The following is a 14,608-nucleotide window of genomic DNA, read 5'->3' as shown; positions in this document are numbered from 1 at the left end:
ACAATATAAGCGATTGTTAATATTTAGTGTCAAGGTTCTAGAAAGAAGTCAATATATCTACCATGTTTAAACTGTCATTTAGCTTGTTTTTTTGATCTTTTTAGCCAACTGATTTTCTTTTGAAGTTTTACAACTCTGTTTGCAAGAACGTCCCATTTGCTGCACCTTCTATCTTTTTCTTCTGTATTATTTCTAGGTCCAATACCAATACTTTCTGAAATGTCCGAGACATAAGCATTTCGTTCGGCCTCATATTCAATATTTTCAACAGTAGGATCAACACCACTTACAATGCGAGTCACTTCACGCAATGTCTGTTCAAGATAATAAGTGATATTTTTAAATAACATGGTATTTTGCAATCATGCTATCGAGTCTATTGTTGGAACAGCATCAGGGCATAGTTGTCGTCTCATATTTAGCGCTTTAGCAACCTCTACGTTCACAGTAAATGCGGAGTCGGCAAAGTGCATTGAACACAGCGCAGAATACTGCTGAGGAATGAATTTTGGTCGATGTCTTCTTACAAATGTTGTCCATTTATTCAGCCTCTCTTTGTCTTTCATAGGGAAACGATGTACAGAAACACCTTCTGTATGTTGGCTATTTCTGCAGCTTTTACTGTTGGGCCATCCCGCAACACAGTATTGTCCTCCGCGAGTTTTTTTTGCATAATCCTGTGCGCTCGCCATATTTAACTTGCAGTGTATCGTTTCGTTCAGACTACCTAACAGAGTACAGAATTCGACGTTCCCGTCGTCAGAATTCATTGTGCGATGATAGCTCAAAATGATCAGTAAAACATGAAGAAACCGATCGTGTTAAAAAAACAAATATGAAAATTTCGTCTCAGTAGCACTTTAAAGTCTGTTTTTTTTACAAATGTATAGAGCCTTCTTGAGTTTAGAGAATACACCTCCACGGGTGTTAGCAGTGCAGTAGAGAAGCAGGACCGGGTGTATTTAGAATTCCAGTTGGGGTTTTATGTGCGAGTTTTTGACCATATATACCAAAAATTATACCACAAGAGATACAAAGTGAACACCAGAAATGTTTGGCTACGTTGTTAAGGTTTGCTAGTTTTGTCTGTTATTATAAGAGCTAACTACGTGTTCGACCAGATGTTGCGGGAACGAGTTGCGTTGAAGCAGGTCTAAGTGAAGGTTCTCTCAACAATTCAAGGAAACTCTATACATCCGCAAACACAAAGCAGCCATTAACAAACAGGTTCAGCATTTCAATGCTATTTTCCAGCTATAAATTTTTTTAGTTGTTGTGTTCTGTCTGTTGTGTTGTCTTACTTAGTATGGATATTTTGTATTCTGTTATGTTGTCAACAGGGACCGCGGAGCAGTTTTTGGATTGGGAGGGGGGGGCTGGCGAAGCCGAAAAAGTTAACCCTCGGGGGGGGGGTCCATACTTATCTATTTATATTTTTCTTGTAAACACTTCTTTGAAAACTAGCTACTAATGCATAGAAGGAACCCTAGAAATGCAAACAAACACCAGCGTACTAAAACGAACCGAACAAATCTTTATACCTGCAATGAATAATCATTGACTGTGAAGACGTAAACTTAAACTACAATAAATATATAAACAAAAAAAATAAAATATAGCCATCATAACATAGCCATAGAAAATTCTAAAGTCACACTATTTTACTGAAGTTTTTAAATCAAATTTCGAAATTGTAGCAAAGATCCTGCTCTGTGAATGTGCCAAAATTTCGTTTTCTGTTGTCTTTCTTTGATACAAATACATTGGCTATGTCCACTAAATTTATACTTTCAGTTAGTGTTTTGTGGGTGCGCAGTATCGCCAGATGATTAAATCTCTTTTGTGACATATTTGCCCTAGCCATGTTTTTAATCGTCATGCCATTGAAAATGATCTTTCACCAGTTGCGCTAGTTGCCGGATAAACCAATAAAAGTTTGCAGATGGTAATTGTTTCACTGATCATTAGCTTAGTGTGGTTATCCAGACTTTTAACTGCGTCTATGATATTAGCAAAGCATTCTGGTTTTTTATCCCTCATCAGAATTTTGAAAATTTCCAGAAACTCGACTTTTATATCCTGAGGGTAGAGCTCCTTTACAAATGCCAGTTCAAGGAAAATGTCTTCTGATTTTAAGGACTTTAGTAAAAGGGCCTCTAGCTTTGAATTGCTTTTAAAACTGGGCTGGTCAAAACGTTCATTAATAGCCGATGTAATCAAATCAAGGGCTTCATAATAAATTTTTCTGTACAAATCTTCTAATGTTTTGGGGTACCAAGGTTCTGCTTCTCCCATTTCATATCTTGCCGGTGCCTTTCTCTTTCTTGGTAATCTGGGTTCCGAAATGTCTGCCAGGGTCTTTTTCTTTTTTAAAACAGTTTGAAAAAAAGCCTTGAAACATTCTTCATTTCCTATTCCTCTCGATGCATCGGTTGTTAGCTTGGCGTTACGTTGAGCAGAAATCGATAACATATTTGCCTTCTGTAAAGTTGCTCACAAATTGTCCGTATGCCTAAAAATCATCATGCCAAGATGTATACCAAAATAAAAGTCAATAGACTTCTTTGGATATTACATCCAATAATTCGACCACAGACGTCTGGTTCAAGTTTTGTTTAAAGGCATTCGTCCCACAGCTTTAAAAGAACTTTGTAATAGTCAATCACTCTCTCAAAACAGATTGCTCGAACCGTCCACCTAGTTGCACTAAATTTTGTTAGTCCACCAGCTACCGCATCTTCATCCATTTCATCCTTGTATTGAAGGTTTTTCTTCAATGTTCCGAATAAATTTTCTCGTTTGGGTGAGTACTTCACGAGTTTAACTATCTCATTTGTGTTATTCATGGTGTCAGATAAGATCTTGGAATGACTTGTTGCGTCTTTGACAGATAAACTTAGCGAGTGACCATGACAATGTGTGGGAAAAGCCTTTGGTTCACATTCCTGAATTTTTTTTCCCACACCAGATTTTTTGCCAAGCATGTTACTGGCACCATCATAACACTGTCCCCTACACTGGGACAATGGCAGTTGTAGTCGAATTTGATTTGCTTTGATTGCTGAAACAATTGTTTCAGAGGCAATATTTAAGATACTGTAGAATCCGAGAAAGTCTTTATGCACATTAAGCTTTTCATCAATCCACCTGAAGCTCGTAGTCAACTGCTCTTTATTGCCAATATCTGTGTATTCATCAGCTATTATGGCAAAGAAACCTGTCCCAATATCCTTTATAAGGTCCCGTTGAACCTGATGCGGCATTAATTTAAATGATTTCATTTTGTACATCATGGCTTGTGTACTTATTCACTGCTTTGCTTTTTAATCAACTGAAGTAACACAGGATCATCCTTGCCCCGAAGTTTCATCAACTGATAAAGTTCGATTCAATGCAGTGTCTCCTTGTATAGCTTGTCCTTGTCTATATAAAGATTGCAAGTTTTCAAGTATTTTCAATATACAGCGGCGATTAGTTTGTCGTATTTTCTTGCTCTCCTCATTAGTCATTTCGATTATGTTGCCGTAGCTCTTTGTAAAATTTACTGCATAATCAATTGCCATTTTATGACATTCCGAAGATTCGTGCTGCCTGAATTTATCTATGGCCTTTTTCCAATTGCAAAACCTATCCGAGGTGAACTTATCTTTTTTGCTAGCACACCTTAGGTTTCCTTGGGCATTCTGCTGTGCACAATAAAAGCAAAGGACAGACTTACACTGTTCATCATAGTGTAGCCAAGAAAACAGATCAAACCTCATTATCCTTTTAGGTAACTCAAAGTTTTTTTGGTTGGTGTTGGTTCATATAAGATGTTATACATGTTTTCTCACATGGACCTTGTATGGCTGCCAGTGGCTCCAGTTCGTTGAAAGAAGTTGAGCCCACAACTAATGGTGTAACCAATGGACTGGATGGGTAACTTGCACAATTGGTGATTGGGATGACAGATTCAGAAAGCAGAACTCTGTACAGGATGGTAGCTAATCGTTCTTGTTTAATTTCCTGAAATGTTCAGATTTGGCATCATGTATAAAATTATGTAAATATAAAGTAATACAGGTAGTTACTTTATATTCAAACTAAGATGTACTTACTAGCAGGCGCAGCTGAGAAATAATCTGAAGTCGTTTTAGCCTTCAGGCTCTTTGCTGTTTTGCACTTTTCCTTTGACTTTGTTGAGCTACTAGTTCCTTCCATATTTCCATAGATCATATGGGATTCTTGGTTTGTAATGACTGACGGATTGTACAAGCCGGCATTTCTTCAAAAATTTTTCTCTGTATCTGACTATATATATAGGGACGTGGACTGGTTATTGGATAACTATTCTTTTCGTGAATATTTTGTTTGGACGTATTTCCATCACTGAATATACATTCACTGCAAACAAACAAGTTAGAACAACGCCTAACTGCTTTATTAATGCCTACATTATGCACAAGTTAATTTACAACATTTAAATTATTTATAATTAAATTCACACATACTCTTTAAATGGTGGCTGCACAGCGGCGTCAAGATTTCTTTTGGTTGAAGACTTCAAGTAGCGCTAATTATAATGCATCAAAATTCACCATTAATTTATCCATAGCAGATGTTCGTCTAATGTGTCGTCCTCGTCGTGTGTTAACAAAACACACTTCTATGTTTGGAGTTAAACAGAGTTAATCTGACGAATTTTTCCATTGTTCGCCGACACAGATAGTGTCAGTGAATTATGATTACACAACCTCCACAAATTCGTATTATTATGGTCATATAAAATTGCTATAAAGGAATCACATGTATTTAGAAAATTATTGGGGGGGGGCTAAAGCCCCAGAAGCCCCCCCCCACTCCATGGTCCCTGGTCAATCATTTTTGTAATATTTCTACTTTATATATTCCACAATTTATTAATTCGCACTGTGGATGGCTTTTCAGGGTGTCTCAAAAAAAATGCAACCACTTAAATATGCAAGAATATAAATATTGTTAGGGTTTGCACCATACATAGTTCAGCTAAAATGACTTTTGGCATTTTAAATCAAGGATTAAGAGCAATTCCCAGAGGTGCTTATCTATTGCTCTTTAAAGCTGTATTAATGTTGGTTGCGTTTTTTTTGAGACACCCTGCAGTTAAGTCGAAACATGTTTGCCTTAAAACATTTTGTCATGTATTACAATATATTTTGTTTTAAAAGCAATTTGTTGAAAGCAATTTATTGTCAAAATTTTATATTAACAAACATACAAGATAGCATAACGCACCTAAAGCGCCAATAACAATTTTTTGAAAGTTAATAGAACAGCCAATAAAAGAAATTTTAAAAGATGTGTAGAGTAAATAACTAAATATGTTTCAGTGCTTTAAATAGTTAGAAAACTTTAAGCAGGATCAAAGTCATTGGTCAGTGAAAATCGAAAATTCGCACCGCGTGTTGCGTCTCGGACTTTACATATTTTTCTTTACATACGTATTTTTCTTGAGTATTATTAGGAATGGTGCTAGTTGAAGACATAGTTTTAACATACATACATACATACATACTAATACATACCTTAGAGTCAAAATTAGTAATGGTTCATGGATGGTTTTGCCACAAGCCCGCAAACTATAAAAGATTGTTACTAGGTTTCCTGCAAGGTAGGGATTGCTGCGAGCATTTTAGGATCCAAGTGAATTGTTATATGAAATGTTAGTGAACTAAATCCGTTTTAACTAATAGCAATAGCAGGTTTAAAAAACGCTAAGTGAGCCTCTATTGAGCGTTAACTCGCTGGGGCTGTAGATGAATTAACACCTATTAGCGAGAACACTGTCAATAACGTCAATATTTAGGTCAATATATGCTATATCAATGCTGTCTTGCGAGTTGCAGCTCTTTTAATCAAAGTCTTTAGAAGTAGCCAGTTTTAAAAATATTTTAACATATGAATCACAACAGGAGTATTAACAATAATAGACTAATAGTAATATTAGGTTGAATTTTGCGCGCGTAGAGACATTTTCCCCGCAACAAAGAGAAAATACAGGCCCAGTAGCACATGTTTAACAAAATAGAACATTTTTTGGTAACATGGATATTTGTTTTTTAAATATGCTATTTGTCTTTGTTGTGGCCATGTAAATGTTTGGCTTCATGTGAAGAGTAACAAAACATCACTTAATACTTTGAACTTTGAACACGCTCGAGAAGACGTGTAATCAGGAACCACATGAAGATCCGGTAAAAGCACTAAACAACAAAAACATTTAGCTCATTGTAAAATAGGAATAAAAACATATGCCTCTGCTTACAGTAACCCAATTTTAAATAAGTCAAACATTTCACGAATCTGAGTGATTCAGTTAGGCAATTTAGACAATCAATTGCATATTTTATCTGCGACTGTGTCATGTTATTGAACACGACTCGCAAGCGTCAAGCCGCATACTTAAAACATCATTTGATGCAAAATATGGAAATCAGCAAAATAATACAAATGTCAATGGATAGTACATCTTAATATTCTAGAATAATTTATATAGTTCGTATATATACAGCATGATTCTAGCTGTGATCGATTGCATGCTTTTAGCGTTTCATAAACATACCAGTTAAAATTGTAAACAACTGTAAACGTAACATATGAACGAAAGACAAAATATCTTACCTTGAATAGTCAAAATAGAACAGAAGCTTTAAAATTTAACAAAAATTTGAAGATCCTGTCCATCGAAATTAAAAAGCACATGGATATGAGTGAGTTTAAAATGTGTGTTCTACGCATAAAAAACGCGCACGACCACAATTCCTTGCGCTAAATAAAATTTAGTTCAGAACCCCCTCTCGCACAAATTAGACTGCTACTACACTCGCTCGCTTCAGGCTCGTTCACTCCGCAGCAATTATTGTTAATTAATATACAATCTTCGTGCACTGGCCTCTACACACGCAATTGGTCAAAATCAATCACATGGTTTCTTGTTGCCTGACGACAGATCATGATCATGAAAATCGTGGTTTATTTGCAACAGTGTTGCCCGTTTTTCTTGGGATTTTTAAAAGAAAATCAAGTAATAATGAGACTTTACTGATATGCAACTGACAATCTGCGCTTTATTTACATTATATGAAGTATTTTGCATGAAATTCAAAATGAGCCGAAATGACCAAAATTCATATTTCTGAAAAATGGCAATGCGTGAGCACCACTGATAAGTGGTGAGTACCACTCTGAGTACATCGGACTAGTTGCCCTAGTCTCATCAGTTTGGTATATTCTAAAGGTTGGCAACTCTCTACAATATTATGTAAACAAATCATCGACCGTTAACGAAACATGATAAACTTATCTTATAAACACTTTGCAATAATAACATCACAAAAACTACAGCATATTGATCATGAATAACTTTACTACATTCATACCAATTTTCTCGTTTTAAATCATTTTAGAAGCATGTAAAAAAAGCGAGAGTTTTGGGGCCCTTTTTAGGTTTTTTTTCAAAACCCATCCTAGGATCACCCAACCAGTCCATTGTCATCATTAAATACAAACACTTCTCCTATTGGCTAAAAATCTGTTTCGCTTTTTACAAAGCCAAGAAGAGAAGCGTTTGTATTTAATAATGATGACGATGGAGTGTTTAGGGCTGTTTATGTGAGCCTTGTTAACTATTAAATTACTGAATATTTTTGGCACTTGAATTTATAAAAAATAATTATGCTAATAACTAGGGTAAACTATATATTTTTTGGAAGCTTATTACGTGATTTTATAGGAAATGACCTACTAGCAGCCTTCCTAAAATTTAGCCCATCAGTTCCAGAAGTGTTTGAAAACCTTTCACCCTTATTAAATATATCAGTTGGTCTAGTACGTCACTGAGTGAAGATGTGTTTCTGTGGCTCTGCTAAAATCATGATTTAAACACATTATTTGAATTGATTCCATAACCTGTATAACAATTAAATCTGCAAGACATATATTATCTATTTATTATGCCACCAAAGAACAAAAAGAAAAGCAATCTAAGTGCTGAGAGTGAGAGTCTGAATAACGAAGACGTGAAAGCCAACATGGAGTCAACTGGTGTAAGCTCTGAGCTAGAACATTTCCTCTATAAGCGTTTGAATTAGCAATCTGAGAAAATAGATGCGCTTCTTTCTAAATATTCTAGTATGACGAAGTCCGATATTGCCGAGATTAAGAAGAGTCAAGATTTTCTCAGTAAAAAATTTGATGATATTGCAAAATCAATAGACGCCCTCAAGCGTGAAAACAACGATCTTCGCAGCAAGAATACAGAATTAGTTACTCGTATTAACGTGCTTGAGAATAAAGTAATCGATGTAGAGGAAGTAATGATGATCTTCAATCGTATTTGCGCAGAGATCTCCTGGAAATCCACGGCGTGCCTATGTCTGAACGATGAGAAAACGGATTATATTGTTCAAAAGGTCGCAAAGCTAATAAACCCTGACCTCACTCTCCATGACCTCACTCTACATCTGAATTAGCCATCGCCTTCCTCCCGCTATGGGCTGTGTTCCAGTTATTATTGCCAAGTTTGTTCGGAGAAGTGTGAGGGACAGGTTGCTCAATTGTAAGAGAGAACTTCGTGATAAGACTGCCCAAGATCTAGGATTTTACGAAAATACGAGCCTTTTTGTAAATGAAAGCCTGACACGTAAATCCGGTGAATTGCTTAACAAAGTTTAAAACATTCTGCCGAGATTTCCGTTACAAATTTGTATGGACGAAGAATGGCAAAGTGTTTCTACGCAAGGACGCTATCAGTCGAGTGTATTCTTTTACTTCAATGGGAGAGTTCAATACATTTGTAGAGAGTTGTCCTAAGAACGGATTGAGATAAGTCAACATATTTTGTTTTTTGGTATTGTTTAAACTTTAACATTCGATAGTCTAAGTAATGTTCTACCTTTTCACAGTCTTGATGATGATGAATTTAGTTTAATGTTATATGAACTGTCAAATAGTCTTATTAGTTTTGATGATGATAGGCTTTCAAGCCTGGTGTTTAACTCTTTTTCGCCAAGTTATAGCAGAAGTTTGGTTCTCTTAAATAATTTAGATCCCGATCGCAATTTGCATTCTGATTTAAATAATTGTGATTACTATACTGAGCACAACTTGAATAACAAGTTGACAAAAACACTGTCTGCTAAAACAAATTGTTTATCATTTTTTCACTTAAATATTCGTAGTTTACCTAGACATGTTGACATTTTAACCAACTATCTGTCAAGTATTAATAACAGATTCTCCGTCATCAGAATTTCAGAAACCTGGTTACAAAATGACAGTGATTCTGTTAATTTGGAGGGCTATAATTTTGTTCATAACTATCGCTATGGCCGAGTGGGTGGTGGCGTTGGACTATACTTAAATAATAGTTTGAACTATAAACCACGCAGTGACTTAAGTTGCAATGAGTCTGAATGTGTAGAATCACTCTTTGTTGAATTTTGTATCCCTAAACGGAAGGGCATTATTGTTGGTATTGTTTATAGACCACCTAATCAAAATGCAAATGATTTTGTTCAGTACATAAATTCACTCATGACAAAAATTTTGAAAGAGAATAAATACATTTATTTGATGGGCGATTTTAATCTTAATCTAATGAATCATGAATCCCATCAACAAACTAGCGAGTTCTTGGATGTTATGTACTCGAATATGCTACTTCCTTTAATTACACGACCAACTAGAATTTCTTATACAGCTACTCTCATTGACAATATATTTACAAATCATGTCAAGGATTATTTATTTAGCGGCTTATTATTTACTGACATTTCAGACCATTTGCCAATTTTTTGTTTTAGCTCTGAACAATCTTCACATACAATTGATGATAAGTTTGTTGTTTTTTGTAATAAGTCTAAAAGCAATTTGATAAATTTTCATAATCAACTTAATAACACAATATGGGAGGACCTATTGGGATTTGATGATCCTGAAGAAGCTTATGGTTCTTTTCATAAAAAATTCAAGGATATTTATAACCTGTCTTTTCCTTTGAAAAAGGTAAAATCTGCAAAATTTAGTTTAAAAAAACCATGGGTCTCTTAAAGGCCTTCTCAAATCTACTAATCAGAAAAATAATTTATATAAAAAATACCTTAACAATGCTTCCACTAAAAATGAGAGAATGTATAAAAATTTACAAAAACAAGTTAACTTGTCTATTGAGAAACGCAAAAAAAAATATTATGAAGAAAAAATTGAACGTGCAAAAAGTAATATGAAAGATACCTGGAAAATTTTAAGTGAAGTAGTGAATCGCAAAAAATCATCCAAAAAGCCTCCACAATTAATAACCAAGATGATTCTAACACAGTGGAAATTGCAAACCATTTTTGTGATTTTTTCACAAATATTGGTCCTAATCTCGCAAATAAAATAGCTGCTTCTCCGCAGTCTCATCTATGGTATTTATCTGGAAATTTTGTAAACTCAATATTTTTCGAAGCTGCAACAGAGGCGGAAGTAATTACAATTGTTAATTCGCTACGTCCAGGCTGATGACTTAAGATGACTTAAGTTATTTGAATACTATTATAAACTTAGAATTGAACAAGTTGTCTATCTGGTTGCAAACAAATAAGCTGTCCGTTAATACAAACAAATCAAATTATATTGTTTTTAAACCTAGACAGAGGAGGCAACTGCTTGATTTAAATTTGAGGATTAATAATTCTAGCATGAATCAAGTGGGCGAAGTTGTTTTTCTTAGCGTAATACTTGATGAGCATTTATCTTGGAAATCTCACATTTCGCATATCGCTAGAAAAATTTCCAAGTCAATAGGAGTTATATTTAAATCAAGTTGTTGCCTTCCTAGGTCTTCTTTGCGTTTATTGTATTATTCATTAGTCTATCCTTACTTGCAATATTGTGTTACTGTGTGGGGATCAACCTATCGTTCTAATCTTGAGTGCATAATTCGGTTACAAAAACAGGTAGTGCGCTGTGTTAATAAGGACGCATATGATGCGCATACTGACCCAATATTCAATACGTTGCGTATCCTATAATTTAATGATATATATCTGCTAAATTTAGGTAAGTTTATGTATTCCTACCAAAATGGTTTACTTCCTAGTAGTTTTTTTTAATGATTACTTTATTGAAGTCAATCAAGTACATCATTATAACACTCAAAGTGCTAGTAATATTTATGCTCCATTTTGTAAAACTAAAATCCGACAGTTCTCCATGACTTTCCAGGGTCCAAAATTATTTAATATGTTGAGCTCAGATATCAAGAAAGTCTTTTCTCTCCAAATATTTCAAAATAAACTTAAAAAACATTTAATGTCAAAGTATCTGTAAATGCATCTTACTGTAAATTGACGATTACTTTAGTTTCCATGTTTATATACTTGTTATTATTGTTATTGTTATTGTTATATAATCGCTTATGATTTAGTCACTTGATGGTGGTTCGAAACTCAAATATTGTAACATTGAAGACAGTTTTTAATTTAATATTGCCCCATTCACAAGGGTGCCTTATTTATATCTACCGATGAAATTTGTTAAAAATCATGTTATTGTTTTAATATGAAAATAAATAATGAAATGCATCATCTTTCTTAGTATTTAAATTCCTTACAGTTAAATATTGTGATCAATTAACGCCGTCTTTCATTGTAAAACACGTATTCTCGTTTTGATTTTAGTTCGTCTTTTGGCGAAAATGTTGACCAGTTACTTCGAGATGTCTTCGCCTAGTTCAGTTTCTGTGTCGTTAGGTGGATTAATTTTGATTGATAAAGTTTAATTTTGCCGTTATCAACAAACAAGCTACCAGGGTAACAAGTATGTCAGAGTCACTTTTGGAACTTATAGTGACTAATAATTACGCACTTATTAAACAAACAAGTACTTTAGAACTTGGCATATCTGATCACAAATTAATCTATGCAGAGTTGAGCATGAAGCTGCCAAGATCTCCTTCAAAAATAAATAGTCCGAAGTTGGAATTTTAAGTTCTTCAATTTAGCAAAATTCGTAAAGGATATAGAGCAGGCTCCATGGTCTGTGTGCTCGGTTTTTGAAAATCCTGATGATAACTATTGGGCTTGGCTGAAAATATTTACCGAAATTTGCGACAATCATGCTCCATACCGAGATATAAAGCTAAGACGAGTGTCGTTGGCTTGGATAACTGTGACTATAAAACACAAGATGAATTTAAGATGAAATTATTATGGAATGCCAAACAGTCAAATAATCCTGTTCTATGGGCTCATTATAGAAAATTAAGAAATGAAATAACTTCAGAGGTCAGAGTAGCGAAATGCCAATACTATAAGAATTTGTTTGACGAAGTCCGTGATTGTAAAACGTTTGGAATCTAGTAAAAAGAAATACTAGTAAAAATAAGTGCCAGCCAATCTTGGGAATAAGAAACTCAAATGGACAGCTTGTACTCCGTGATAATCTAAAGGCTGACATTTTAAACATTTTTGTACAATCGGTAAAACTCTAGAAATGGAAAGAGAACTCAGAGCTAAAACCTAAAACCTAGACCATAATATACGCCATATAACACCATCTATTATGGACATAAATTTAAGCCATGAATCAATTTCACGTTCCATACAGAAGTTGAGGTTAAACTCGGCCTTTGGCCCTTATAAAGTGTCGGCCAAATTACTAAAGATGGCGGGTGAGGCCATTGTCCCGTCTCTATTTATCGTATTCAACTTGATCATAACGACATCTATAGTTCCTGACATGTGGAAAAGCGCGAAAATCACTGCTATCTATAAGAAAGAAGATGAAACTGATAAGACTAATTATCGCCCAATTTCACTGTTGTGTCTGACTGGAAAAATTTTAGAGTCGAGTGTAGCATTAAGCATGACATCGCATACTGAAGAGCATAGGTTAATCAGTAAACACCATTGGGCATACAGGAAGGGCTCATCAACTACATTATTATTGATATCTATAACTGAACGTTGGAGACATGCTTTAGATAATAGAAAGGTAGTCGGTGCAGTATTTGTTAACCTGAGAAAGGCTTTAGACTCAATCTCACATCCATCTTACAGCTTTTATTCTTGGTAAAACTTCAAGAACTGGGCATCGCTGGCAATTTATGAAAGTGGATAAAAGACTACCTCTCAAACAGGAAAAAAAATAACAACGGTCAATGGTCATGATTCCAAAAGTAATGGATGTGGAATTTGGTGTTTCGCAGGGCTCAGTGCTAGGTCCCACCCTATTTGTATTATTCTGCAATGATCTACCAAATATAGTAGAAGAGGATGAAGATGGAGAAATTTAAATGTTTGCTGACGACACAACCATTTACGTGGTTGGACAAACAGTAGACATAGTATCGTTAAAACGAAATAATATCCTAGGTAAATTTTGGGACTGGTGCCTTAATAATTCTCTAACACCTCACCCAGGTAAGACAGAATTCATGAAAATGATATGGTCTAAACACATGTTGGATTTAACGAAAGCATTTTCTGAGAAAATTAGTCTTTTAAAGTCCTTGTATTTCCTACCAAAGAAAGTTAGACTTGATTTCTATTATAAGGTCATACTTCAGTCACTGACATATGGCATCGTTTTGTGGGGGTTGTGTAACAAAACTTTATTTGATGAGCTTGAAAAAATGCATGTGAGGGCTGCTAAAATTATCTATTGCCTTGATTGGCACATGCCGACTAAAGATGTAATTACAGTTTACAAATGGAGAACATTAAAACAAATACATCTTGAATCGCTGGCGAAACTGATTCAAAAAATTTACTACCAAATGTTCCAACAATTATGTCATTCCGTTCTTTAAATTCAGCTTTTGATCCCAAAAGTGTCCATCCAAGTGCTGTACGAATAGCCAATGGCTGGTTTTCAGGACCCCGTCGTACTTCGAGGGCAATCAACGCTTCAGGAATATTGGCTCCAATCAATAAAGCAATGTCACAAGAGCTAACGTTTGGAAAGTCCAATCCGTCCAAGTACGAGAAAGCTGCTCCGTTTGGCGAAACGCGTTGGTGACGAGAAGGAACGTTCAAATGTGGAACTGTCCATGCTTGATCAACCCTAATTTCTGTAAATGGAATTGCACTTGCTGCTGGACTGATTGTGAAATCGACAAGTCTAGAAGAACAGCATTCTCCTTTGGATACGACTGTTCCAATTGATAAGCTTTTCATCGGTCCTTCAAGTCCTAGTTCGTTGGCAAGGTCTTCTCGAATCAATGTTGCTTCTGAACAAGGGTCCAATAGCGCAAACGTGTTGACCTCTTCACCTTGGGCATTTTGTACTTTGACAGGTACCATCTGCACAAATACTTTGGTGTTTTTAAGGATTTGTTCTCCTTCATCTGTCTTCAGATGCAAGCAACAACAGGCTTTTCTTTGTCTTCTGTATTGACTCCCACGGATTTAGTTTTAGTACCACGGACTTGCATCATTTGAGGCGAGTCATGTAGACTTGAGTGGTGTTTCTTGTTGCAATTGAGAACACGACATACGAGATGAACACTTATTAGCATGATGTCCAGGTCGTAGACAATTGTAGCAAAGTCCTTTTGTTCTCACGAAAACATGTTTCTGTGACGCTGACTTGTTTTGGTATTTCC

Source organism: Dendronephthya gigantea, unplaced genomic scaffold, assembly GCF_004324835.1.
Source record: "Dendronephthya gigantea isolate DGI-Jeju-01 unplaced genomic scaffold, DenGig_1.0 000046F, whole genome shotgun sequence".
NCBI lineage: Eukaryota > Metazoa > Cnidaria > Anthozoa > Malacalcyonacea > Nephtheidae > Dendronephthya > Dendronephthya gigantea.
The sequence above is the reverse complement of the archived record's forward strand: the minus strand, read 5'-3'. Positions refer to the sequence as shown.